General features: G+C 34.4%; 1 protein-coding gene across 3 annotated transcripts in view; it reads right to left on the reverse strand.

Annotated features, from left to right (window-relative positions):
• Positions 1–24,999, reverse strand: part of LOC149962227 (metabotropic glutamate receptor-like) — a 331,639-nt gene extending 306,640 nt beyond the window's left edge. For all 3 annotated transcript variants that reach the window (XM_090179170.1, XM_090179168.1, XM_090179175.1), the window contains exon 1: positions 24,898–24,999. The gene's annotated coding sequence lies outside the window, so the exon portion shown is untranslated. The remainder of the gene's footprint in view (positions 1–24,897) is intronic.
• Between the last annotated feature and the right edge of the window lie 273 nt (positions 25,000–25,272).

Consider the following 25,272-nt stretch of genomic DNA (forward strand, 5'->3'; position numbering starts at 1 on the left):
ACTGGTTACTTTAATTATAATTGTACAGGTTACTTAAATTATAATTATACTGGTTACTTTAATTATAATTGTACAGGTTACTTAAATTATAATTATACTGGTTACTTTAATTATAATTGTACAGGTTACTTAAATTATAATTATACTGGTTACTTTAATTATAATTGTACAGGTTACTTAAATTATAATTATACTGGTTACTTTAATTATAATTGTACAGGTTACTTAAATTATAATTATACTGGTTACTTTAATTATAATTGTACAGGTTACTTAAATTATAATTATACTGGTTACTTTAATTATAATTGTACAGGTTACTTAAATTATAATTATACTGGTTACTTTAATTATAATTGTACAGGTTACTTAAATTATAATTACACTGGTTACTTTAATTATAATTGTACAGGTTACTTAAATTATAATTATACTGGTTACTTTAATTATAATTGTACAGGTTACTTAAATTATAATTACACTGGTTACTTTAATTATAATTGTACAGGTTACTTAAATTATAATTACACTGGTTACTTTAATTATAATTGTACAGGTTACTTAAATTATAATTATACTGGTTACTTTAATTATAATTGTACAGGTTACTTAAATTATAATTATACTGGTTACTTTAATTATAATTGTACAGGTTACTTAAATTATAATTATACTGGTTACTTTAATTATAATTGTACAGGTTACTTAAATTATAATTATACTGGTTACTTTAATTATAATTGTACAGGTTACTTAAATTATAATTATACTGGTTACTTTAATTATAATTGTACAGGTTACTTAAATTATAATTATACTGGTTACTTTAATTATAATTGTACAGGTTACTTAAATTATAATTATACTGGTTACTTTAATTATAATTGTACAGGTTACTTAAATTATAATTACACTGGTTACTTTAATTATAATTGTACAGGTTACTTAAATTATAATTACACTGGTTACTTTAATTATAATTGTACAGGTTACTTAAATTATAATTATACTGGTTACTTTAATTATAATTGTACAGGTTACTTAAATTATAATTATACTGGTTACTTTAATTATAATTGTACAGGTTACTTAAATTATAATTATACTGGTTACTTTAATTATAATTGTACAGGTTACTTAAATTATAATTATACTGGTTACTTTAATTATAATTGTACAGGTTACTTAAATTATAATTATACTGGTTACTTTAATTATAATTGTACAGGTTACTTAAATTATAATTATACTGGTTACTTTAATTATAATTGTACAGGTTACTTAAATTATAATTATACTGGTTACTTTAATTATAATTGTACAGGTTACTTAAATTATAATTACACTGGTTACTTTAATTATAATTGTACAGGTTACTTAAATTATAATTACACTGGTTACTTTAATTATAATTGTACAGGTTACTTAAATTATAATTACACTGGTTACTTTAATTATAATTGTACAGGTTACTTAAATTATAATTACACTGGTTACTTTAATTATAATTGTACAGGTTACTTAAATTATAATTGTACTGGTTACTTAAATTATAATTGTACTGGTTACTTAAATTATAATTGTACCGGTTACTTTAATTATAATTGTACTGGTTACTCAAATTATAATTGTACTGGTTACTTAAATTATAATTGTACTGGTTACTTAAATTATAATTGTACTGGTTACTTAAATTATAATTATACTGGTTACTTTAATTATAATTGTACAGGTTACTTAAATTATAATTACACTGGTTACTTTAATTATAATTGTACAGGTTACTTAAATTATAATTACACTGGTTACTTTAATTATAATTGTACAGGTTACTTAAATTATAATTGTACTGGTTACTTAAATTATAATTGTACTGGTTACTTAAATTATAATTGTACCGGTTACTTTAATTATAATTGTACTGGTTACTCAAATTATAATTGTACTGGTTACTTAAATTATAATTGTACTGGTTACTTAAATTATAATTGTACTGGTTACTTAAATTATAATTATACTGGTTACTTTAATTATAATTGTACAGGTTACTTAAATTATAATTATACTGGTTACTTTATTTATAATTGTACAGGTTACTTAAATTATAATTACACTGGTTACTTTAATTATAATTGTACAGGTTACTTAAATTATAATTATACTGGTTACTTTATTTATAATTGTACAGGTTACTTAAATTATAATTACACTGGTTACTTTAATTATAATTGTACTGGTTACTTAAATTATTATTGCACTGGTTACTTTAATTATAATTGTACAGGTTACTTAAATTATAATTATACTGGTTACTTTAATTATAATTGTACAGGTTACTTAAATTATAATTACACTGGTTACTTTAATTATAATTGTACAGGTTACTTAAATTATAATTACACTGGTTACTTTAATTATAATTGTACAGGTTACTTAAATTATAATTATACTGGTTACTTTAATTATAATTGTACAGGTTACTTAAATTATAATTATACTGGTTACTTTAATTATAATTGTACAGGTTACTTAAATTATAATTATACTGGTTACTTTAATTATAATTGTACAGGTTACTTAAATTATAATTATACTGGTTACTTTAATTATAATTGTACAGGTTACTTAAATTATAATTATACTGGTTACTTTAATTATAATTGTACAGGTTACTTAAATTATAATTATACTGGTTACTTTAATTATAATTGTACAGGTTACTTAAATTATAATTATACTGGTTACTTTAATTATAATTGTACAGGTTACTTAAATTATAATTACACTGGTTACTTTAATTATAATTGTACAGGTTACTTAAATTATAATTACACTGGTTACTTTAATTATAATTGTACAGGTTACTTAAATTATAATTACACTGGTTACTTTAATTATAATTGTACAGGTTACTTAAATTATAATTACACTGGTTACTTTAATTATAATTGTACAGGTTACTTAAATTATAATTGTACTGGTTACTTAAATTATAATTGTACTGGTTACTTAAATTATAATTGTACCGGTTACTTTAATTATAATTGTACTGGTTACTCAAATTATAATTGTACTGGTTACTTAAATTATAATTGTACTGGTTACTTAAATTATAATTGTACTGGTTACTTAAATTATAATTATACTGGTTACTTTAATTATAATTGTACAGGTTACTTAAATTATAATTACACTGGTTACTTTAATTATAATTGTACAGGTTACTTAAATTATAATTACACTGGTTACTTTAATTATAATTGTACAGGTTACTTAAATTATAATTGTACTGGTTACTTAAATTATAATTGTACTGGTTACTTAAATTATAATTGTACCGGTTACTTTAATTATAATTGTACTGGTTACTCAAATTATAATTGTACTGGTTACTTAAATTATAATTGTACTGGTTACTTAAATTATAATTGTACTGGTTACTTAAATTATAATTATACTGGTTACTTTAATTATAATTGTACAGGTTACTTAAATTATAATTACACTGGTTACTTTAATTATAATTGTACAGGTTACTTAAATTATAATTACACTGGTTACTTTAATTATAATTGTACAGGTTACTTAAATTATAATTATACTGGTTACTTTATTTATAATTGTACAGGTTACTTAAATTATAATTACACTGGTTACTTTAATTATAATTGTACTGGTTACTTAAATTATTATTGCACTGGTTACTTAAATTATAATTGCACTGGTTACTTAAATTATTATTGCACGGGTTACTTTAATTATTATTGCACTGGTTACTTAAATTATAATTGCACTGGTTACTTAAATTATTATTGCACGGGTTACTTTAATTATAATTGTACCCGGCACTGCTCCAAATCCAGTAGCCACTTGCTAAAATAAGTTTTTAGATATCTTAAAATGTCAAAAAGTTCCTTTTTATCACGAAATAAGACAAATTTTCAATACTTTATTGTGTAATAAAATCCCAAACAGAAAAAGTTTATCACTCCACGGCGCTAATAATAAAAAGTTCCAACCTAAGCAGCTAAGCTGTAGCTTTGATCAACGATTTCCCTTACACCAATACGAACTTGACCGACACTAAAAGGTCAAATTTTAAGAACAAACCACCAATTTTCCACTTACAACATTTTCGCGCTAATTCGTCGTTCGTTTCCCCCGTTAAGCCTTGGTTGGCGCTAAGCCTCGGTTTCCTTTCTTTTATCCGAATTTGGCGGGATTCCTTTTGTGAAAAGAGGGCCGGTACGAATCTGATGTTGGTAAAGCGGGACTCTTGGTTTTAAAAACAAACGTTTGTCATTTAGACATACATATGCGCGTGTGTAATGATAGAATCTTTTGAAGCGAAGGGCCTTTTCAACAAGGCGCTGTTGAAATTAGAAGGGTTGTGCCTGTTAGGGCTATCTGATCTAGCAGTGGGTATTTAATGCGAAGGTCGTTTTCTCAGCAGTTGCCTAGGCAACGAAAAAATTTAACTTCTCCTTCTTGGTTAGTTGTCGTTTGCCGCGCGATTTGGTTTCTACGCAAAAGAACGTTTTTGTAGATAACTTTTCATTTCGGTGATGAACCGCTTATTTTAATAACGTTTTCCTGATTTGATCAAAAATCTTTCAGCGCTGTCCATTTTAAAATGCTAAACAGCCAACTGATCAGGTTATTCAAGTTGTAATGTTCAAATATATGAAGCCTTTTCGACACTCAAATACAAAAGCAATTCGACAACCAAATACAAAAACCATTTTGACACCCAAAAACAAAACTATTTTGACACCCAAATACAAAATCCATTTCGACACCCAAGTACTAATATACATTTCGACATCCAAATACTAATATACATTTCGACATCCAAATACTAATATCCATTTCGACAGCCAAGTACTAATAGCCATTTCAACCCCTCAGTACGAATAGTCAATCAAACACTGTAAAATGCTCACCCAAGTATTAACAGCGATTTCATAGCCCACGTACTAATATCCATTTCGTCACCCAAGTACTAATAGCCATTTCGACACCCAAGTACTAACAGAATTTTCAACCACCTTACGTGTAACCATGAACGTATTTATTTCTTATTACTATCATAGTATGCAATAGTAAGCTCGCGCTAAAATAAACTATTAGCGACTTAAACGAGTCTAAGTTACCATGGCGGAAGCACAAAACAATGTAAAATTATTATTAAATGGAAAGACTAAACGTTTGTAGCTTCCATTACATCCATCATAAAACACTAATACGCTACCTATCTAGTTTCCAAGGTTAACCAAAAGAGCTATAGCTTTCGATCGTGAATTAATTTTAGAGTAGTGACATTATGCTTCAATTTTGCAAGAACAAAACAGATAATAATAATAATAATAATCAGTTCCTTAGGCCCAAGTCATCTAGCGACTTATAATGCTTTTAAACAGGTGGCCGGGTTACAATGCGTAGGAGGGTGGTGGCAAGCTCTAAATGCCACGCGAGCCAAAACTCCCTACACCAACTAAATTGGAAAGGTATGCTATTCTGATACATATTTTTTCAGAAAACAATGTATTATAAACTATTTACCCAAACTTATTTTATTGCAAAACCAAAATTCCCACTTTTGTGACCTGAATTTTTCCTAATGATAACGGAGGAAAGCGGAACATCGATTTTTTTTGTAAATGTTCGATTTTTGTTGCGAACGTTCGATGTCAAAAGCGAAACTTTGAAGCAAAGCCAGTTTTTGTGTTTTATTAGCCGAACTTCGTTAATAGGGTTTTCCCCTTGAGCACTGGGGACTCGCTCCGAATCTGTCTCCGAGATCATTGACATTTGAGTGCTATATTCCCGAGCTGGAAAGGAATACGACAAACCTTGCTCCGAGCGAGCTGAACATTTTGGAATACGCAAAGAAACTGGCTCCGAGAGTGCTGAGCATTTTGGAATACGTGAAAAAACTTGCTCCCAGCGATCTGAGCATTTTGGAATACGCGAAAACACTTGCTCCCAGCGATCTGAGCATTTTGGAATACGCGAAAAAACTTGCTCCGAGTGTGCTGAGCATTTTGGAATACGAAAAATAACCTTGCTCCGAGCGAGCTGAACATTTTGGAATACGTGAAAAAACTTGCTCCGAGCGTGCTGAGCATTTTGGAATACGCGAAAAAACTTGCTCCGAGCGTGCTGAGCATTTTGGAATACGCGAAAAAACTTGCTCCGAGCGTGCTGAGCATTTTGGAATACGCAAAATAACCTTGCTCTGAGCGAACTGAGCTTTTTGGAACTCACGTAGAAAACATTGAACCGATGGCGAATTCGATCCGTTGATCTCTTAAAATAGGGAGATGGGTTTCAACTCATGATATCTTAGTAGTGCTTGAACACGCAAATGGAACATTAAATGTAGAACGATGCTAACTGGGAACGATTGAGGGCAGTAAATAGAACGCGCAAAAACTGATCAGAACAGGTCTGAGCACGCAAATGAAACTCAAGCGGTTGAGCTAGTAATAATTAACCTACAAACCAAAATTTTAAGTTGGTTTGAAAGCCAGTTTTAAAAATAGCTATCGTGCAAATTGAAAACGTTTCCCTACACAAATTTACTTCTGCTAACAGTGTAACCCGCTATCATTAATTACCATCGTGTATGGTATTGCCATCATTAACCAAATTACTGTCACAAACACCTTTTAATCTAACAGCCACTAAAGGTCCGAAAAACTAAAAACTGTCAGAAAATCAAGGCTTGTAAACTGTAAAACAACTTCGTCATATCGCGAAACAAGCTCCGAAACTGCCCGGGATAGTTCCAGAGTACACCGTAGCTCCGTCGAAACATTAAACGCTACATAATTGTAGTTTTCGCAGAAATCTAATATAACTTCTGAAACGTCGCAATAAAACCTCGAATTTTATCGGAGCGTATCTGAACTCTGCACTTTATTAAAAGCACGGCTTTACAATCCACTGACAGCTCCTGCCGACATGCCCATTAAGATCTCGAGTGTTCGTCAATTTCGCTTGACAGCGTGTAGAAAGGGTGACCTCGCTTTACGTAACACTGCTTTTAACGTCATATAAAGGATGAGGATGCTCGCCAACGTTACTAGAAACGTTACGTAGCGGAATTGAAGCGACACTGTACCGAAATGTAGGCTTTCGCTTCAGTGTTAAGTAAGTTTTCGGTTGTATTGTACGGGTTCGTTCTAGCGGCGAGTCTTTAGAATTTGGGCTGGCGCGTTTCGGCTCTCCCGAATATCAGGCCTGTCCATCTCCGTTTCGGTTTATTAATAGATGGCGCTATTCATCGCCGCGTTTCGCTACTCGGCCGCTAGGTAGCGGTGTCGTCGGCCCTTTTAAATGGAAATCGAGATTGGAAGCAAATTGTGGCCATATTTATAGGTCCTTTTTTCCTGCATAACCCGTTTTCGGTAAACAGAAACGCGTTGCTTTCTTGCTTGTCTTTTAGCGAATGATAATAGGTGGCGCTGTTGCGTGGTGCTTTAGTGAAAGACGCGATTAATAATGAAAAATAATTATCATCAGCGTGCTCATGGAGCAAAATATCCTTAAAGGGACTCACACTATCTTAGTCTTAACGAAGATTAGCTTATTGTTGGAGGCACGTGGTGGCGCTAAGGTTGAAAAATACAGAGTTATGTACAAATATTTGAAGGAGATAGGCCTATTTGGTTCTATAAAATAAAATAAATAAATACAAAGTAGAAATAAAAAATGTTTTTTTTACGTCATAAAGGACTATCCTAGACTTGTGGACGTGTCGCAAATAATACAATAAATCAAGAAGTCCATATTACTTTATAGATATGTCTATTCTTCTAGTGGATTACGATTTATAAGTACAAAATCCGTATTTATCAGTCAACACAAAATAGAGATCGGCGTTTGAATAAGAAATTATCCAATTATTTATTTTTATTCATAACCGACAATTATCCAAAATATATATAAAAAAAGCTTATTTTTGCATGTTAAATCGTTGTTTATTCTTATAAAATGTTCGTAAATAAACAGTTAACCAAAGTTTTTATGATTAATCGAAATTTTGCCGGTTAATTTATCTGTTCCGCCGATCTCTAACACAAGCCATGTAAAATAAATATACATCAATAGTCCCTCTACGACATTCTTAGTCCACAGCAAAGCATGTCCGTAGAAAATATAAAATGGTATAGCAACTATAGGTTGGACAAGACAAGCAAATGTACCTTGAGCTCGTAAAACCATGGTTTGCACGGGGTACTTACGTTAAATTTATATTTCAACAGCCGAGGCTTAAGTAGTAACATTACCGGAAGTTAAAAGGTCAATACAATAAATCGGCCAAGTTGCTATTCCTCTTCTGTTTATTTTCTACGGAATATAATAAGAAAGTTGCTTCTAAGGTAGAAATACGGCCAACGTCTGTACCGTCGACACGTGCTTCGTTTTATCTCACGTACTTGGCCGTTCGTCTAGTTACTTTGCCAAGGAAATGGTTCAAGCACGTGCGAATATTCATTTTACTGACAATTTCTGTCGACCATAACGATTGGAAATGTGTCCTTTAAAAATGCTTTCGACGTGATCTACAACAATAATTCAAAATGGCTGCTCCCTTAAAGGGAATATAACCTCCAAGACGTGCTTAACCGAGGAGCCCAACAATTTTGGTATCAAAAAATACCTTAAAACCATTATGATGCATCGATCAAAAAGTAATATTAATAGCACCTCAAACATTGTTTGCATAAAATTAACAATTTTCAATTTGTATTAAATATATTAAATGTTTTATCAATAACTTCTTGGTTTGTTATTATCAAATGCAGAAGAATGGAAAAATCTAGTTTCAGATTATAGCATTTATAACATTTCTCTTAAAATAAAACGAATTTTTTGTAAAACTTTACACAAATCCTTCGATCACACTATAACTTTGATATAGTTGTCGTTAAAGAGTATTAAAATATTTTGCATTATTTAATAAATAATAGTACATATACATAATAATTTATTTTTATTACTACAAGTGGGGCATATCTAAAACCAATTCCGTTTGCCGAATCCAGAGTAAGTATAGAACGGGTAATACCGAGATTACCACTTAGACGTACATAAACATGCGGTTTGATGATTGTTTAGGAGCATAATACTAAAAATACTCTATAATAAAGCTTAAAAATAATAAATCTTCATTAAATATTTATTGATCACTTTGAAATTTAGGCAATAGTCATTTCTAAAATTGATTAATATAACACGCGTAGGAACCTTTACGAAGTCAACAGAAAAATAGATGAAATTCGAAATTTCCGTTGCCAATTTACCGGAAATTCGTGCTAGTATCTTTCCGCCAAATGTACTAGATATTTGGTTTTTCTAAACCTGCAACTGAGTAAAGTAACTATACATTCTTGGTTAAATTAAAAATTTTAAATAAAGTTTTTAACATGGCTAATATTTCAATAATATCGCTCTAGACGCAACTAAATCCACGTATTTAAAAAAACACTTTCTCCGTTGAAATTCGCGAACCATTTAATCGAGTATAATTCATTCTAAAGTTTCCCAGTGAAGGCATCAAGCATTCAGTACCAGGAATGGGATCTACATAACAATATATCAGGACTGGACGATTGGTCTCCAAAATCAAGTGGCGGGTAGTTAACGACAGCGGTTATCGAATGAAACCTAAAGGAGGATTGCGGCGCGCGCCACGGGACATTTCAGCCGCTCGTGATGACCAGATTGTTCAATCGGATGACAATTCCGGAGCGGGTTGATTAGCATACATCGCGGATGGGGCCTTTGCAAAATGGACGGCGCGATAAGGCTTAGAGAAGGGCATTCATCACGGCGCCCTCTTACGGGTAATTAATGAAGCCGCGATGCTCAGTAAATGACGTCATTGCGCCAAGATTGTATTGGCTCAGGGTGCTTATAAGGATCTTCATTCTACCTTATTTCCGGTGGATCACGTTTCTAAGGGTGATTGGCCCTGGTTACCTTTAAAAAACATGTAGGATAATAATAAAATATGAAAATAATCAGCTAGGCTAATACCCAAGGCACCCCCAAACCCCCAAGTTATCGAGCGACTTATGGTGCCTTAAACAGGTGGCCGGGTTACAATGCGTAGGAGGTGGTAAGCCCTGCATTCCACGCGAGCCAACAGCTCCCTACACTCACTATTACCGTTAAGCCTGGTTTTCACTTGGCGGAAAATCACCGACAGAAAGTTCGACGTCGGTGATATGGTTTTCGACGTTTCGCTCACTGTCGGCGTTTTAGCATTTTCACTTGGCGTTTTTTTTGGGCGGAAATAAAGCGATTTCTTTCTGGCAGCGAGTTCGTCGGTTTTCGTCTGAGTGGAGATTTAAGCCTAGGCCTAAAAATGGATGATTTATCTGATCATAATAGTGAACTATTGATTAAAGCTCATGTAAGCATTTTAAATTTAATGTTATTTTACATGATCTATCGTGTTCAAAGAAATATGAGTTATGAAATATCGGTTTGTGTGAAAGAAACATACTGGAAAAGAAGGCAACAAGGGTATAAAAAAAAACACGTTCCAAAATTCACAGAAAAGCACGTGGCCGAGTTCCGGATGCAAGAAGCGGGAAATTAACCATCCCCCCTGACGTCACAGTCACCTTTCGAAAATGGTTTTTGATTGGTTGAAAAAGAGCGAAATCGCCCAACTGAGCGAAAAAAATAGAAATGAAAATCGCCACACAAAACCGAAAACCGACGGAATTTCCGCCCGGCGTCGACGGAAATTTTCGCACATTTTCCGTCGACGCCGGGCTTTTTCGCCCAAAAAAGGCCAAGTGAAAACCAGGCTTAAACCTCTACAAGTTTTTATGGAAGTGGAAACCGAAGAACCCATTCAAACAGTGGAGAGAGAACTTGCAAACTCAACGCAGAAGGCGTAGTTCCGAGTTTTCCCCCAGTGCCACAAGTTGGGATCGAACCCGTCTCCTCTTGCTGCGAGGCGAAAGCGTTATCCACTCCGCCACCCCACTTATTATAGCGTGTTAACAGAAAAAAATTCAATTTAGTTCATATTATCTTTAATCAAAGATAATTCAGAATTCCGTACCCTAGAGTCAAATTCAGAGCGCTTTCCGATTGACGGTTTTGAAACGAAACGATTACCAACTTCCGGCACGTGACCTTAGAGAAATTGATCTCCATCGGTTGCTGTAGTTGGTTACCATGGTAACTAAGGAGCTAATTGTTTCGGAATTCTGGCGGACGCTATTGACTTCATGCGAGGCATGCAGGTATCTTTTCTTTAAGTAACTTCACTTTTGAGGTAGGTGGAGTGGAGGAGAGGTTAGCACTTTCACCTCGCAGCAAAAGGAGCCGGGTTCGATCCCCGCTTGTGCCACTGGGTGAAAACTTACGCGTTGAATTTGCAAGTTATCTCTCCGCTGGTTAAAGGGGTTTCCCCTTACCACAAAAACTGGTTGAGGTTGACGGTAATAGTAAGGGTAGGGAGCTGTTGGCATGAAGGGCTTTCCACCACGGACTTGACTATAAGGGGACGGTTTATCAATCTATTTCTGTAGTCAGACCACATTCCGTTTGCGGCCAACTCAGCGGGGTGGAAAAACGTTTGCAGTACCTCAAAATAGTTTATTCAAGGTCGTTCCGTCATATGGAAAATACCGAATTTCTCTACTAGAATTTGACGTAGGCTTAATTGAGTGGTCCTTATTAAAGGGATTATAACCCGCAAAGCAATCTTTATGGAAGACCCCTTCAATTTTTCAAATTTCTCGTACAGGTGGCGCCAAACATTTCTAAAGCCAAAGGCAAGAGCGGCCAGAGCTGCAAACGTTGGTGTTCCACACCAAATACCTGAGTTTATATTCCCTTTAAGAATGCATACACTGTTTTTTAACAATATTTGATCTACTAATTAATTCTAAAAGCGAGTAAAATAACACTTGATTTACCTCGTCTAAATTAACAAAACATAATATTTTAAAATAACTAACAAAATTAATATATTCGTTTTCTCCATAGCGTGAACTAACTGGTTACCATTTAATTTTTCATCGAACTGACCTTGAAGATCTAAAAAAGTGCTTTTCCCCTTTTTTGCGTCCCTCCCGACAAACAGACAATCATAGAACCGGGCGAAAAGCATTGGGGAAGCTACAGCCCAAAACCGTCCCCTTATAGTAAAGTCCGTGTTTCCAGCACCCTCCTATGCGTTGTAACCAGCCTAAACCAGGCCACCTGAATTAATGGCAATAAGACGACTTGGGCGTAAGGTGGGGCTCATTCATCACGAAATACGTACAAGTTCAATTTATGCTTAAAAACAGGGTGCCTCGTCCAATTTACTCTTATGTCCAGGGCTTCTCTTACGGTCGTTAGTAAAACATCATCGATACGTCATCCATGACGTAGAAACATCCAAACAATAAGGTCAATGTTAGTTTATATTCTTGCTGAAGGATGAATCCGTAAACAAGCAAACGGGTTTCTCTAATTTAAAATAAGATTTTAACTAAAATTATAAAAGCTGTTAATCAATTTCAAAAACGTAACCCAAGATAGAAATTTTTGTGTCTTTTTATTTGATGACATAAATGCTACAAAAAAGGTTGAAATTTTAGCAATACATCAATTGATATACATTTTTTATCTGGATAGATTTTGGTTTAATTTTGTATAATAAATTTTTGGAAATATTAAAAAAAAATAACATTTATATTGCAAAATATTTTATTTGGTACAAAAAAGATGACTTAATTTTTTCGCAACATAATAATAAACTAAGATCAAAGTGTAGTATTTTCTAGCGTCAACTAATAAACCATAAAAATTAGATAAATTTCGTTCGTCCTTATAATTATAAATATTACTAGTTAGACGAAAAAAATATATACAACGAATTTTTCTAGTGCACAAGATTTATTTAAAATATTATTTACACGGCACTCAATTTATGTCCAAGGGAACAAAGTCAAACTGCAGCTCATTTTTTATTTTTATTTTTTTTATAGAAGCAATGGTCCTTCCCATAGTTTTAGCGTTTCGATGCCAGGTCTAAGGTCTCTGTTTAAGGAACTGTTATTCGTTTAAATATAATTCAATTCTGGTATTACAAGTTTTTAACAGTAAAGTAAATTTTGCGCAATTTGCTAAATCGTAATTTTAATCATATTAAATATTTCCAAATAAATTTAATTTAAAGGAAATCGATCTATCGTTCCAAAATTTAATTTAAAGGAAATCGATCTATCGTTCCAAAATTTAATTTAAAGGAAATCGATCTATCGTTCCAAAATTTAATTTAAAGGAAATCGATCTATCGTTCCAAAATTTAATTTAAAGGAAATCGATCTACCGTTCCAAAATTTAATTTAAAGGAAATCGATCTATCGTTCCAAAATTTAATTTAAAGGAAATCGATCTACCGTTCCAAAATTTAATTTAAAGGAAATCGTTCTATCGTTCCAAAATTTAATTTAAAGGAAATCGATCTATCGTTCCAAAATTTAATTTAAAGGAAATCGATCTACCGTTCCAAAAATACCTGAGGTTATATTCCCTTTAATGATTAAATTCCCTAAAAGTAGCGAAAGAAAAATGAGCCCATTATCAATGTGGCTCCAAAGCAACATACGCCATAATAGACAGCTGATAAAAATACTTTACCATGAGCATTTTTACTAAGCCTAACGCCTTCTAAAATTATACAATTTAGGCTTACAAAATGCCTTAATGAAGCCCGTTACCGTAGACGTACGACTCTTTAAGTTTAATTTCGTATTAATTTCCTTCAATAACGCCTGCAAATTAAGTAAGTACATTAACAAGGAAGCTTTATTAAAACCATCAACATTAATTGAATAAACTCGTATAAAGACAACGCCATACTTATCCCGCCTGGTATTAATCAGGAGATTAAGCGCGTTCAATTGTGCACCTAGAAAGAACGCCTAGACAATGTTTAATTTATCATCATTTGATTCTTAATATGTCACTTATTTTAAATAACCTTAAATAGGTCACGATGAGTGTCGTGTAAATAAAATAATCGTAATAAGATCATGGTCGAAGTTAACTTAACCTAGTCTAGGCGTTCAAGTTATCGTTTCCACGTACAGCGCTTAATATCTCTTGTATTTAGCAACTTAAAAGAAAGAAAATGGTATGTCGACAAAGGAAGTCACGTGGAAGGTTCATTAATTCTTGTGTTTTCTTTATTTCGCGGGGTATACCGAAACTGGAGCATATACTATAATTCTCGGAAATTTAATATAATTTTATCCTTACTACTGTGTAGTGGTTTCTTTGGTGGTTTAGTTTTTCTCGGAACTATGAGTAATTTATTTTTTAAAAACGTGACTAATACTTTTTTTTTTGGTGGGAAATTGATAATATTATTTAATTTGTGGGATTCAAAAGGGGTCCGCATAAAATATGACGGTCGCGTTTACTTTTTCAAGCTACGTGTAAACAACTCTCAAATTCTGGGTTTGGTGCTTTTATTGGATAGGTTAAAGGGCAACGCAAGTGGCCATGTAAGGGGGCGCTAGATTTGGAACTATGTTTTCTTCTACAATTTGTAAGTTGGTTTTCCAAGGAGGATTATATACCGCGCGAAAATATTATTCTCCTTGGTGTAGCCACGTCGTGCAATAGGCCTTTCAATGAAACCTGTTCAGCACTCGCCAAGGAGTATTAACATTCCGCGCCTGGACTAACAGATTCCTTTTTGTATAGTCTTTGTCACTTGTGCTCGCTTGGTGAATAAAATAAGGAAATATTTTTAACGCTGTAAGCGTTAGGCCTAAGTTGGAATTCGGGATCATAGATATAGATAATAAGTCGGGATTTCATTATTCTAAAATGCCTAAAAAAGCTACGCGGGTTAAAGGAAACACTTGTTGCATTCCGGATTGTGAAAGTAATACGTTGAGTTCTAATGGGATCAGTTTTTCTCGTTTTGAATTTTTCTTCAATATATTCGGAGATTTGAGCATTAACTGTACTTTTGCTGGTTTTGGGGTTTTATTATCGTCTAGTGACTCCATATCTTCTCTATTTAACTGAAAACTAGAAATTATTAAGTTATTTACATTAGATTTATTTCATTTAATTTAAATTTTAACTTACCCAACGTTAAATATCTTAACGAACAGTAGCGGCGCTAAGGTTTTTTCACAGGTGGGTTAATTATTTTGTGGCCCCTAAGAATTTTGTGGCCCTTACAACCAAGGAGTGTAGCTACACTCCATTTTACAAATTTAGTGACCCCTTATAAATTTTCCAGGAAGCGAGAAGAGCAAGGTCGATTTCTTAGAGTGCGGCTCTCGTCGCGTTTACTGGACCTCTATGACCTTGTATCCGACCTGGAGGGGACACGTGCACGTCCGGGGTATTTCCCTAAATTCCCTTTCTTTTCTTTCTATTGTCCGTTCAACTTTCTCTCAATTTCCGCTCCCTTCCTCCCGAATCTATCTGTTTATGTTCTACTATCTTATTGAGTAAACAAATTGATTTTGAAAGTTTTTTTTCCAGAAAAACTTTTCTTGGCAATAAAACCAATTTCTAGAGATAAAGAAAATTCATACATTCAAATATGTGGCCTCTTAATTATAAATATGTGGCCCTTTTAATATAAATATGTGGCCCCTCTCAGAAATGCAGGGGGGCTAAAGCCCACTTCAGCCCACCCTTAGCGCCGCTACTGTTAACGAAGGACCACAGAGAACGGTAACGCGTGTGCCGAGGCTTACAGTTTAAGCGAAATCTTGGATTGAAGTTGGCTGTTTTAAAGAGGGTTGGCTGTACAACTACCCGATAAAATCTGGTAGCCGTGTAACAGAAATTAAATCATCTAGTTCCGGTTTTACGCGGCGGGCGGGATGGAAGGGGGACGTCACTTTTATTGAAAGACCTATTTCGCTCTCATTCGCGAATTTTTCGATTTTCTTAAATTTTCTTAAATCGATAGCCGATACCATAAAAATCGGAATCTCTAATCGGCGCGATTAGAGATTTCGATTTTTATGGTATCGGCTATCGAGTGATCTGGCAAACAAGTGGGCTTAATATTTCGTCACCGGAAAGCAAAAACTACCTAACTTTAAAACTATAATTTTCAGTCGACGATTTTATGTATATAGTTAGTAAGAAATTATAATTATTTTAGTAGTAGAAATAATGTAAATATAAAAATAGTACCATTACAGTACAATAGTTTGGAAATATGGTACATTTTGGTACTATATGGTACATTTTGGTACTATACAGTACGATCTCAAAATAATATTACCATTTATAATATGATGCAAAATTATGGTATTTGTACCATAATTATAGTACGTAACGCAACGCTGCGTGAGAGGCGCATTTATACACAATAAATTTGGCATATATGGTTCTGCTTTTTTACAGAGGGAAAGGCTATGGCAGTCGTTCTTTTTATCTATAAGATAATTTACCCCCCTGCATGGTCACTTTTTTTTTTAAATAGAGTTAATACCCAAGGCACCACCTTCGACCACATAAGCAATGTTGCTTGTGCGTGATCAAGTAACAGGTGGCCGGGTTACGATGCGTAGGAGGGTGGTGGAAAGCCCTGCAAGCCACGCGAGCCAACAGCTCCCTACACTAACTATTACCGTTAACCTCAGCAAGTTTTTATGGGAAGGGGAAACCTAAGATCTCGGTGGAAAACCCCTTAAACCAGTGGGGAGAGAACTTACAAACTCTACGCAGAAGGAGTGGTTCCGGATTTTCACCAAGTGCCACAAGCTGGGATCGAACTCGGCTCCTCTTGCTGCCAGGCTAAAGTGATAGGAAATGTGAACGGAAAGCCTGCAGTATTGTAGCACTAAGTACTGTTTTATCGCATTATCATGGATTACTATATAGTAATAAAATTTGAATTTGATCCCCGACTGATTTTAAGGTTCAAACAAGGTGCCAAGGTCATTTGAGTACATACAGTTTCTTTGATATGTTAAGATAGTCGAGGAAATGATCAATGGGGAAAACGTCAAACATCTAAGTATCCCAAAATGATACATCGATATCCAGCGTGGTATCTATTTATGTTTATTTTCAAATTGATATGTTAATTTCTAACTGACTACAGCGCCGTTGATTGTAGATTTAATTGGCACCAAATTCAAATATCCTAATAATGGGATTAACACTTAAAATGTATATATTTTGATGCAACTATAAACCTAACAAAAAGGGGTCGAATTCTAACCAAAAATTTAATTTTCAATCAAATCGCATTCAATTTCAGAAATAACTGTAGATTTCTAGACGAATATGACCAAAACCACTAAAATGGGTAAATCATTTACTATTTTAACACTAGCAGTTAAAGAGTTATGTGCGTACGGCGGCGCAGTTCGCTTAGACATTGCGTATAAAACAATATACAGTGGAAGGCTATCAGCGAAACTTGTGAACACTTTTCGTACGCAACGTCTTGTTTTCGAGGCGAGAAATAAACCAGTTGGCCTAAAGGTCATGTACAATATCTGGATAAAAAAGTAAGTTTATACTCTAACAAATGTAAAAACAACACCATCGCTCTTCGGACTATATTTATTCAAGCCTCGAAAACAAGTTAGCCCGTTAGGATTAATGTTTCATGCGCTTCCATACGGCCTTCCACTCTATGCGAGTGGGTTACTCTATGGTGCAGACGTAGCTTTAAGCTGTACAATCTACAAATTCCCCCGTTCACTATTTTTAGAATTGATATACTCAGTTGCAGGTTAAGATGGGTAAAATATGAAGTACATTTGGAGGAAAGACACTAGCACGAATTTCCGGTAAATCATCGGCGGGAATTTTGAATTTGGCTTGTTTACGGTTGAATTTCTAAAGGTTCCTACGCGTGTTATAAGTGACCAATAAATATTTAATGTAGATTATTATTTTTAAGTTTCTTTAGAGCGTAATTTTAGTATTATGCTCTCATCAAATCACTCGTGTATGTACGTCAACGTAGTTATTTCGGCATTACCCGTTCTATACTTACTCTGGATTCGGCAAACGGAATTGTTTTAGGTATGCCTCAGTTGTAGTAATAAAAATAAGTTATTACAACAGTTTTTAAATCTTATTTATGTTAGTTAAATAATTATCACTTTGAAATATAACGCAATAGACGGTATTTTCCAAAATTATATAACGAACGCGGGTACATTTAGAAATTCAACCGTAAACCAGCCAAATTCGAAATTCCCGCCCCAAATTCGTACTACATATTTTGCCTTTCTTACCCTGCAGCTGATCATAGAAAGGCTAAAAATCTTAAATACATTATTGATTAAATAATGAAAAATATTTTAACACTCTTAAACGACAACTATACCAAAGTTATCGTGTGATCGAAGGATTTGTGTAAAGTTTTACAAAAAATTCGTTTTATTTTAAGAGAAATGTTATAAATGCTATAATCTTAAAAAATATTTTTCCATTCGTCTGCATTTGATTAAAACAAAACCAAAAAAATATTGATAAAACATTTAATATATTTAATAAAAATTGAAAATTGTTAATTTTATGCAAACAATGTTTGAGGTGCTATTAATATTACTTTTTGATCGATGCATCATAATGGTTTTAAGGTATTTTTTGATACCAAAATTGTTGGGCTCCTCGGTTAAGCACGTCTTGGAGGTTATATTCCCTTTAAGGGAGCAGCCATTTTGAATTATTGTTGTAGATCACGTCGAAAGCATTTTTAACAGACACATTTCCAATCGTTATGGTCGACAGAAATTATATAACGCGCGCCGGTATACTTAGAAATTCAACAGTTAAATTGCACATTAATACATAGGCATTATCCATAAATATAAATATAAACATTCTTGTATTTAATTTAATTTAAAACCTAAATAGCATATTTTGGTACATAAGATTTTCTGGGTTTGTTTTCATTTAAAGCCGTGAGGGTAGTAACTCGTAAAAAACATTCGGTGATTTCCAGTGATTTGCTTAAGCGATATCCCGTGATTACCAACGAATTTTACATTTGATTACTAAAGTGACTACACCCTAGTTTAATGCACTTGGATTTATGCAAATTAAAAGTTAATTTAAAGCAAGTCAATAGATGTCGCTAGCGTCGAAATCAAAAGGTGGTACTTATAGGTACCCCTTACGTTGATTGGATCGTTTGTAAATTAGTCAATAACTTAAATTACAATAATTATAAACACTATTTTTACATGGAATATATAATTTAGGTACAAGTTGTCTAACTATAATACTTTGCAATGGCTCTCTGGCGACATTATCATTTGGCTATTTTGAATTTTAGCTTCCTTTGCCAGAAATAGATGGCACCACGCTCTCCAGTAAAGTCGCGTTTTTCGAAGAATCGTATAGATTCATAGCCATCTCTAATAACAGGGGCCTTTTCATAATACAGGTGGCAATGATAGAGCTTTCAATAACTAATTAAAAATGTTTAAAAAATATTTCCATAGCTATTCAAAAACAAACCAAAAGTCAAACTAACGAACTTTTTTTTAAATTTCAAAATAAACGTTCTTTTGTTTCTGAAAAAGAACTTTTAATACCCCTACAATGTATTTTAACATAATTCTAAGACGCGCGTATCGTGGAAAAGAGTATTTTCACCTCAACATTGCTGTAAACATTTCGAAACATCCCGGAAGTTGAGGAAAACGGACGTTGGTAACCTCTTCCTTCGCGTACGGGAAACCAAGAAACTCATTTCATATTCAGCAAATTCGTATTTTAGAAATTTCCAAATTATTCATATACTAACGGAATTGTATCCTGAGGGCGAACAGTGCGATGAAACGAGGACATTCAGACAGGGTCAGGTACGCGACCAATTTCGATTTTATCCGTCGAAACTGCGACCAAAGGTCTCGAACTTCCGATCAACTTAATGTTTCACTGCGAATAGGAAGCGGATCACGGGACATTTTTCGGGACTGGAAATTCGGAGAGTACACGGAGGCAGCCATACGTTGTAATAATGCCCGTTGGAAGGTTGGAGGATACAAGATGGCGGCGACCATTGACTGGCGTCGAGAAAAGGGTCATGTCCCGGACTCGCTTTCTCGGCTGCAGGAAGTAATTTTATCTGATTTTCCGCCTAATATGCGGGTGACTACGGCCTGGCGAAAAGTTTTAATTGTAACGTTTTGCTCGAGTCCGTCTCACGTGTGATCGATGGCGTCAATTTAAGGCATAGAGATTGTGGGGGTTATTCGAAGGTGGCGACATAGTGTGGTGAAGTTTGGAAACAATTTTAAAATAACCTCCAGCAAAGGCTTCGTTTTTAACAAAACCTCCAACCATACGCAGTTGCAGGTTAAGAAAGGCAAAATATCTGGTACATTTGGCGGAAAGATACTAGCATCTAGGAGCAACAAACACAAGGAGAACGCAACTAGCATTTAAACACGCTAACGCAGTTTTGGGTACAAATTTCATTGAACGTACTTTTACGCTGAACGTTTTACGGGCGGGGGGGAGACAATTTCGGAATTTTCCCCTTCCGACGGCAGCAGGCGCTAAATCGTCTAACCAATGAAAAATGTACGCAAGAAAATGCACGACTTTTGACGGGCTGCGTTCTCCTTGTGTGGGCAGTTCTGCGTTTGTTGCTCCTAGCTAGCATAAATTCCCGGTTAATCGATGGCGGCCAAATCGAATTTTGGCCTATTTTCTGTTGAATTCCTAAAGGTTCCTACGCGTGTTATATTAATCTGTTTTAGAAATGTCTATTGCGTAAATTTAAAAATGTGTTCTATAAATATTTCATGTAGATTATAATTTTTAAGCCTCATTTTAAGTATTATGCTCCTAAACCATCATAAAATCACACGTTTATGTACGTCAAAGTGGTCATGTCGACAATACCCGTTCTATACTTACCTTGGACTAACCAAACCTAATTTGTTTTAGATATGCCCCACTTGTAGTACTAAAATTAAATTATTACAACTGTTTTTAAATCTTATTTATGTTAATTAATTTATTGTCACTTTGAAATCATACGCAATAGACGATATTTTCCAAAATTATATAACGCGCGCGGGTATACTTAGAAATTCAACCGTAAACAGACCAAATTTGAAATTTCCGCCGCCGATTTACCGGAAATTCGGGCTTGTATTTGATTTATAGCCTGCTTAGAAAATGAAAATCAAGAAATTTTGCAAACTTCTCACGTTGTCCGTTACTCGGCTCTATGTAAACTGAGAAGGTTAATTGTAACAGGAAATCATATAATTGTACACTTGGAATGTTTAATGATGTGGGGTTTATACTACGTCCAATGTAAGTTGATGCCCGTCTTTTCAACGTTATTGGAGAAAATACCGGCTGTAAACCACGCCCATTTCTACGATAATCTTCAGGGACATCATAGTCTACTTTAGACATTCCAAGGGTATAAAAATATGATTTCCCGAGTAACATTTATTATTGTTATTTGAAGAGGAAAGTTATGTGTGAACTTTAAGCCTAGCCCTAAATACATTTTAACGAATGGAAATTTTCCAAATACTCGAATCAACTTTGAAATTGCGTTAATGTAATTAGATTTCAACGTATTCAGTCTCTGAAAAATGAATTTCATGAAAATAAGCCCCAGCAAGAATGCAACGAAAGGGCAGAGTTGACAGCTTCCGCGCGAATCAACTTCCGCGTAAGGAAATGGGGAAACCCGCCTTTGCAATTTAGCGAATTTAATTACGAGTCAAAGCAAGATAATTGCTTGAAAATCAATAAATTCAACCAATTAAAAACTATTTAAATTTAAAATATTACACGGATTGATTTTGTTAAACAAAAACGGAAAAAATATCTTATAAAATAAAATACAGCGAATTGACTGATACTAACATTTTTCCAAAGTACCCGAAAATAAAATTGAAAATGAAAATGTTTTTCTTAATTACTTAGACGTAAGTTCTGAGTTTTTATAAAACAAATAATAAGTATTTTAAATTACAGTTTCATGGATTCGAAGCTATTTTCAAATTGAAGTGCAAATAATACGTATTTCAAATTAGAGTTTCACGGATTCGAAGCTATTTTCAAATTGAAGTGCAAATATATATTTCATAATTATGTTTTCTCAATTCGAGACGATGTTTATTTAAAGTTTACATAAATACACCTAAAATTGGTCCAAACATTTCGAAAGATGCCGTGAACCTTTAAAAGTCCAAAGGATAAATTTTAGATTTGTGACTATACTACTAGAAATGTTGTACGCGTAAAAATTGGCAAAATAAAATAAATATTAAAACTGCGTACCAAAACAGACCTAAACCAAACGCTAAAATAATTTAACGTTATTCTAAAGAATAGACCCACTTGACAGAGAAGAAAAATCAAAAAAACTCCGGCCCAACCAGTACAGAATCTTAAATCCTTTCGGACACTTTTCAGCGCGATAGGCAGTTTATTGGAATCCCAAAAGTAAATTCGAAGGTGTGTCATCTTCCCCCCCGCCTTCCGGTTCAACTGGTTCGAAAGGAACCCGCCTCAACGTCCAACGGAGAGCCAAAGGTACCAACACAGAGACCTTCAAACCGTACCGCGCAGTCCGCCTCGCAGCGTAGAAACGACGAACTCGGGACTGGCACCAATATGGCATTAGAAGAAAAGAGAGGAGAGGTCCGGATCAGGTGAGGGCCTTGTTCACGCCGTGAATGACTCTTTCCGGCAAGGCCGCGCCGACTTCCGAAACTGCAGAATCGAAGCCGCGATTGTAAACAAAACCAGAAACCTACGCCCGGATTGAAATCTGGCTTCCCAAACAAAGAATAACACCTTCCCTCCCCAGGTGACCCCCTCCGCGCCTCAGCGGTGACACTGTTGACATTACAAAGGTTGACCTTTCCATTGGCTCCCTGGTACGAAGGGGGGCCATTTTAAACAAGCTCCAGTGTTTTTAACTCACTATAACATTTCCTCCGTTTTAGCGAAAAGAAGGCCGGCTTTGCCGATACACATTTGAGTAACGCCATTAGAGGTTGATTTTTAAAAACACGAAATCTCTACCAGATGGCGCTAACAGTCTGAAATTTCGAAATTTCAAACTACCTTAATATACATTTTTCGTGTTTATCTTTATGCCGAATTTTCCAGAGTTGAACTTTGGTTTGTAGTTTTTAAATAGCTTAAAGGGCAACATAATCATTTGAAAAATTTCAGATAGCTCGTGTTCCTAACGAATGATAATTTAGCATCTTTCAAGCCCAATTTCCGAAATTCAAACGATTCCTTGACCTTTTAAAATAGTGCTAGAAGTGGTTTTTTAGTAATAAATCAGAAATAATGTATTTTCCTTCACAGCAAAAAGTGTTAAATCGCGCCATCTAGTGTAAAGAAAATAATTGAAATCGAACCTCTCAGGGCTTCGCTTTAAAGGTTGGTTTTCCCTGGAAGCAAATCGCAGGATAGAACTCGGTTTGCAGACACAGTTGGCCGACCGAGTTGGTGCGGCCGATGGGAGATAAAATAAGAATTTGTTGCGCTAATTAGCTTCAAATATTTAAATCTAAAATTTGTATACTCATCTTCAAGGATGAGCAAAAATAAATTAAACTAGTGATATAACGCATTTTCTTTAATGTCAAATCAATTTATTTTGGGATAATTACGAATAAATATCTAAATGCAATTAATAACTACTTTTCACGAAGAACAATTAAAACAATTTTAATAGAAATCCTTAAATTCTTAAAAGGATTTATCATATATATGAGAGCAAAAAATCTTGGATTTTGGAATTTCAACAATTCCTGGAATTTTCTAAAGGATTTTAGTTAAATATCTTAGAATTTGTTTTTTGAAATTTCAATAAAATGGTAAATTTTTTAAAAGGATTTATCATATATATGAGAGCGAAAATTCTTGGATTTTGGAATTTCAACAAATCCTGGAATTTTTCAAAGGATTTTTCATATACAGTCTATTTATGAGAGCGAAAAATCTTAGATTTTGGATTTGGATTTTAAACCAATCCTAGAGTTTTCTAAAGGATTTTTCATAAACAGTCTATGAGAGATAAATACCTTGGATTTGAGAACTTGTAGCTGAGTGTAGATTATACACAATAACGCTACTTATACACTCAGCTACAAGTTTATCCCTACACGTTTTCAAGAGGGCTGACTTAACTCGTACATTACCCAACTAAACGTGACAAGTGATATACCAAGGTTAAGAAATCGAGCCGTAAAATTCGCCAAAAGTCTTCCTTGAAATACTTAACTAAACCATCAAGTTTGTCAACCCCGTTATTAGATTTAGCAATTGATATGAAAAATGTTAATTCTCGAACAAGAGCTTGCAATCAGGCCGGTACAAAATACCAGGACCCGCGCAGCTTAGGGCCCCGGCATTGAATAAACAAGGTATACTTATTCCGGGTTTCTCTCCAGTATAGTAACGGCTCTCTTGGGGCCCGAAATTTATATTTTACCGGAGCCCGGACCCGTTCTCGATGGCTCTGCCTGCAATACAGAGGCTAACTACTTCCTGAAAATCTGTACATCCATTACTAGATACATCCTCCGCGCTAAATCTAAATCTGTAATCGTTTACGTAATAACTTTAGAACAGTGAAAAACACTGTTATACAGTACGATTACGGAAAGTGATCAGCATTTTTAAACACAATTTACGCGTCATAGTATAAAAGTCAAAACTAAACATTTAAATTCAAGGACGTTTCAACCAGTAGTTACCTACGTGGACACTCTGTAGCAACTAGGACAACCAAGACAACCTCAAAATGAAAAGGTCCACAATCGTGGATGATTCCAAGGAATATCGTGACGTGAGAAATAAGTAACCGTCGTGACGCGGATGTCCTAGAGATGGAATAACAAATGGTAAATCACTCACCCAGGTTCGCCGTTCCCTGAGGACTGATGATGGTCCTTAGGTCCGCGAATGTGTCTGTGAGGTCGTGGAATCGGAGGAACCCAGCAGTCGCAATCTGCCTCCCGACTCATGAAGATCCCGACTGAGTTCCAGCCAAGACGGAGAGAGAACTAGAGAGCGCGGAAATCGATGCCAGCGCCGCCCTGGTGCCACTACGAAGAAGCTTCGCTTTCCGGCCTGGGAAGAAGAGCCTAAAGGCCAAAATACACTAACTACAGATTATCCAGAAAGTAACCTTCTTACTTAAAGGTGTATGCTGAAGTGGGGTGGCGGAGTGGTTAGCACTTTCGCCTCGCAGCAAGAGGAGCCGGGTTCGATCCCAGCTTGTGGCACTGG

The sequence above is a fragment of the Leiobunum rupestre genome, chromosome 1 (genome assembly GCF_980474605.1).
Source record: "Leiobunum rupestre chromosome 1, qqLeiRupe1.1.hap1, whole genome shotgun sequence".
NCBI lineage: Eukaryota > Metazoa > Arthropoda > Arachnida > Opiliones > Sclerosomatidae > Leiobunum > Leiobunum rupestre.